Genomic DNA, 4,978 nt, shown 5'->3' with positions numbered 1-4,978 from the left:
TCTAGAGTGTCCACATCATGGGTTCGAAAAAATGAAACTAGTCCAACTGTTGTATGAAGGACTAGATTATCCTACCACCTCCATGATTGAGTCATTTTGTAATGGCGGGTTCTCCAACAAATCCGCCGATGAGGCCATGGATTTTCTTGAGGAACTAGCCGCACAATCCCAACAATGGGAAACTTCTAGAGAACCTATCACTCGGGCAAAGCCTAATCCAACTAAGGGCGGGATTTATAGGATCGATGATTCTGAGTCCAAACTTGACGCCATTACCAGAAGGTTGGAAGCCTTAGTGATGAATCAACCTAAAACCTTCACGGAGGATCCCACTCATGTCATGAGTGTTGGAAATGAACCCATCTCTTACCCATGTTCTGTCTGTGGAGACCCTACTCATACGGGGAACAAATGTGCCTTATTCTTTGAGTCAGCTAACAAAGAACAAGCTCATGCTCTCTATCAAAACTCTAGGCAAGACAATCGTCAGAAGTATGATCCTTTCTCTAACACGTATAATCCAGGCTGGAGAAATCATCCCAATCTCTCTTGGTCTAAAGGTCAATACCAGAGTCAGCTTAGTAGTTCTATGAACCCTCATGGGTTTAATGCACCTAGCAACCCTTATGCTCAGCCCAGTGTCCAACATTCACCTGAAAAGAAGACATCATTAGAGGACACCATGCATATGCTAGCTCAGAACCAGGACAGGTTAACTAAGAACCATGAGGAATTTCAGGAATCCACCCGTCAATCCTTTACTAGGTTAGAAACATCTACCCGTCAATCTTTGACTAAGCTAGAAACAGCTACCCAACAATCTTTGACTAAGCTAGAAGCCCAAATAGGTCTATTTCACGAAGCCTTTAGTCAGAGAGAAAAGGGTAAGTTTCCGAGTCAGGTTGAGCAGAACCCAAAAGGTCTATTGGGTAGACCACCACCAGATGAAGCTAATGCGATAACAACCCTTAGAAGTGGTAGAATTGTGGACAACAAGGTGAGAGCTCCTGAAGAGGAAGAGTTAGAGAACGAGCCATCTTTGTTGCCAACCAGAGTCTCGAGGGATGAGCCTGAAAAGGCTCCTGAGTCAGAAAGTCCACCCTTAGTATCCGAGCCTTATGTCCCTATAGCTCCATACCCTCAACGTTTGGTCGAGTCAAAGAAGAAATCTCAGTTTCAGGAGATAATGGAGTTGTTCAAACAAGTTAGTATCAACATTCCACTTTTAGATGCGATCAAACAGATCCCAGCTTACGCCAAGTTTCTTAAGGATTTATGTACTAGTAAGCGTAAGATGAATGTGCATAAGAAAGTGCTCCTTACTCAGAATGTTAGTTCGATCATCCAACAAAATATTCCACCTAAGTTCAAGGATCCAGGAAGTCCTACATTACCATGTACCATAGGAGATTATAAAATAGAGCGTGCTCTATTGGATCTTGGTGCTAGTGTTAACCTTCTTCCTTATTCTGTGTACTTACAGTTGGGATTAGGAGAGATCAAACCAACCTCTGTGGTCCTTCAGTTAGCGGATCGGTCTGTTAGGCACCCACGTGGCATAGTAGAAGATGTTTTGATCAAAGTTGGTGAATTCTTATTTCCTGTTGATTTCATCATTTTAGATACTGAGCCAGTCCATAATTCCAAAAGTCAAATACCTGTCATATTAGGGCGACCATTTGTAGCTACATCCAATGCTATCATCTATTGTCGTAGCGGCCTGTTAAAATTGTCTTTTGGAAATATGACTGTAGAGATGAACATCTTCCATGCTGGACTTCACCCCGATGATGTTGATGATTTTAACGAATTAAATTTGATAGATATGTTGGTTCAGGATTCCTTACCAACAACTTTATCAGATGACCCGTTGGAAACATTGTTGGCCTACTTTGGTTTAGATTTTGATGAGGAAGGTAGTATCAATGAGGTGAATGTTTTATTAGATTCCACCCCATTACTAGATACTGAGAAATGGAAAGCGAAAACTGAATCCCTCACAATCTCTGAACCAAATATGGCATCAACTTTAGAGACAACTCAACCATCGGCAAGTGATGAGTCCAAATCACCCTCTGTCTCAGAGTCGTCTCAGCCTATTGAGAAACCACCATCCATAGAGTTGAAACCTTTACCTGAGAACATGAAATATTCGTTTTTAGGACCTTCAGAAACCCTACCTGTTATTATTGCATCCGAGCTAGAGAAAGAACAAGAGGGTCGATTGTTAGATGTCCTAAGAGAACACAAAGAGGCACTAGGATGGTCTATAGCCGATCTCAAGGGTATAAGTCCGTTAGTTTGCATGCACCACATTTACTTAGAAGAAGATGCTAAACCTTCGAGAGAGATGCAACGTCGACTTAACCCTCATATGAAGGAAGTTGTGAGATCTGAAGTCCTGAAATTACTAGATGCGGGTATTATTTACCCTATTTCAGATAGCACTTGGGTCAGTCCTGTTCAAACTGTTCCCAAGAAGTCAGACATTACTGTAGTTAGAAATGAGTGTAATGAGTTAATACCCACCAGGATGACCACTGCGTGGCGTGTTTGTGTAGACTACAGGAAGTTGAACACGATCACGAGGAAAGATCATTTTCCTCTTCCATTCATTGATCAGATGCTCGAGAGACTGGCAGGACATAGTTACTATTGTTTCTTAGATGGCTATTCCGGGTATAATCAAATTGCCATTGCTCCTGAAGATCAAGAGAAAACAACCTTCACTTGCCCATTTGGAACTTATGCTTATCGTCGTATGCCGTTTGGGTTGTGTAATGCACCCGCTACTTTTCAACGTTGTATGATGAGCATATTTTCTGATATGGTAGAAAGGTTTCTCGAAGTTTTCATGGATGATTTTTCAGTCTTCGGGTCATCATTTGATGAATGTCTACATCACCTCACACTCGTGTTGGTTAGATGTAAAGAGAAGAATTTAGTGCTTAATTGGGAGAAGTGTCATTTCATGGTTCGTTCAGGAATTGTCCTAGGGCATGTCATTTCAGCTAAGGGTATAGAAGTAGATAAAGCCAAAGTAGAGTTGATAAAAAGTCTTCCTGTACCAAAAACAGTTAAAGACATCCGATCTTTCTTAGGGCATGCTAGCTTTTATCGTCGATTTATCAAAGACTTTAGTAAGATATCAAGACCTCTTTGTAATCTTTTAGCAAAAGAGAACAAGTTTGTCTTTGATAATGCTTGTCTAGAGGCCTTTGATAAACTCAAACTTTTGCTTACTACTGCTCCTATTGTTCAACCGCCTAACTGGAAAGCTCCTTTTGAGATCATGTGCGATGCATCTGATTATGCAATAGGAGTCGTTTTAGGTCAGCGTGAAAACAAATTACTTCACGTAATCTATTATGCTAGTAAGACGTTGAATGATGCACAACTCAATTACTCGACCACTGAAAAAGAGTTGTTAGCTGTTGTTTATGCCTTAGAGAAGTTTCGGTCATACCTAGTAGGTTCTAAGGTCATAGTATTTTCTGATCATGCCGCATTAAAGTACCTCCTCTCTAAAAAAGAGGCCAAACCTAGGTTGATTAGATGGATACTTTTGCTACAAGAGTTTGACATAGAGATACGGGATAAGAAAGGTTCCGAAAATGTTGTAGCAGACCACTTGTCTAGGCTCGTTGTGGAGTCCGTAAATGATGAGTTACCTATTAGAGAGAGTTTTCCTGATGAACAACTTTTTGTAGTCTCCCAATTACCTTGGTTCGCAGACATAGTGAACTATCTTGTTATGGGACAAATGCCCAAACATTGGACTAAGCAAGATCGTGATAAATTCTTGTCCGAGGTAAAGCGGTTCTTCCGGGACGATCCATACTTGTTTAAGTATTGTCCCGATCAGATTATTAGGAGATGTGTCCCTGATAGTGAACAAACCAACGTCATCTCCTTTTGTCATGACCATGCATGTGGGGGTCACTTTAGTAGGAAAAAGACGGCCGCCAAAATTTTACAATGTGGTTTCTATTGGCCGTCTTTATTCAAAGATACCCATGCATATTGTGTAGCTTGTGAGCGATGCCAGAAATTGGGGAGTATTTCACGTAGAAATATGATGCCCCTAAATCCTATTCTTGTCATTGAGGTCTTCGATGTGTGGGGCATCGATTTGATGGGTCCGTTTCCGAACTCCTTCGGCAATCTATATATTCTAGTCGCGGTCGATTATGTGTCTAAGTGGATAGAGGCGGTTGCTTGCAAAACGAATGATCACAAAGTTGTGATCAAGTTTCTAAAAGAAAACATCCTTTCTCGTTTTGGTACTCCGGGTGCGATTATTAGTGATGGGGGAACACACTTTTGTAATAGGCAGTTTGAGATTCTAATGAAAAAGTATGGTATTACTCATCGAGTGTCCACCCCGTATCATCCACAGACAAGCGGTCAAGTTGAGGTTTCCAACTTCCATAGCCACGTGAGTATTATGGAAGTGAAGGGTAGACGGTTCTGAGAGAACTAGATTAATCGTTAGTGGAGACTTAACCCTTGTGAGATTTTTGAGCCTTTCTATTACCTTTGAGTGTACTCTTCTGCGCTGATTCCGAGTAGAGTGAAGAGCTACTCAACCTTGCAAATTTGTAAAAAGAGCTCATTTGATCTCGTGTGCTCAACTTCCATAGCCACTAGGAGTGACATCAGGATAGCGAATAAACCTTACTCTTGTAGTCCATGAAACCCGATGATAGTGTCAACTTTAGGAAGACGGATACTCCACCATCCATTCATCATATGACTCCCGAGAATGAAGGCATGAAAAGTAAAGAAAGAAGAATGTGAAAGCAAAGTGCGAAAAATAGAAAAGTCGATTGTTGAGAATACTAGTGTTGGTATTACATTGTTTGTATTGTTTATAGTTGAATTTCAAAAAAAAAAAAAAAAAAAAAAATGATGAAGTGAAAATCTCTGAAAAAGAAAGTTTGTGTAAAAAGTTCATGTGAATTTCAGTTTGTTATGT

The sequence above is a fragment of the Eschscholzia californica genome, unplaced genomic scaffold (genome assembly GCF_041429995.1).
Source record: "Eschscholzia californica isolate CP2 unplaced genomic scaffold, dmEscCali1.0.p SCAF_5, whole genome shotgun sequence".
Taxonomy (NCBI): Eukaryota; Viridiplantae; Streptophyta; class Magnoliopsida; order Ranunculales; family Papaveraceae; genus Eschscholzia; species Eschscholzia californica.
The sequence above is the reverse complement of the archived record's forward strand: the minus strand, read 5'-3'. Positions refer to the sequence as shown.